The sequence below is a fragment of the Alligator sinensis genome, unplaced genomic scaffold, assembly GCF_000455745.1.
Source record: "Alligator sinensis unplaced genomic scaffold, ASM45574v1 scaffold2075_1, whole genome shotgun sequence".
Taxonomy (NCBI): domain Eukaryota; kingdom Metazoa; phylum Chordata; order Crocodylia; family Alligatoridae; genus Alligator; species Alligator sinensis.
The window spans coordinates 1-345 of NW_005843811.1; positions in this window are offsets into that span (position 1 = coordinate 1).

Consider the following 345-nt stretch of genomic DNA (forward strand, 5'->3'; position numbering starts at 1 on the left):
AAAAATCTAGGGCTCTTGGTTCAGAGATGATACCTCTATTGCACTAAGTAAGAAAGCGCACAAAAAGGTGCCCTTTTCAGCAAGCTTTTGGGCTCTCACGTCCTTCATCCGGCACAGGGAAAATGAACAATGGTAACAAGTCCCTGTAGGTAGAGACTAAACTTCCTTTTTGCACAGAGGGAATTGAGGATGAAAGTCCGGCCCCTCTGGGTCCATTCAAGTGTGCAAAAACGGTGTGCCTCTGCCCTAGTTCCCATGTAACCGTGCAGGGACGTGGTCCCTGGCTCCGGGCCGCATCCCCTTGCGCTGCTGGCACCTGCCTGCCTCTTCTGCCGTCAGCCCCCC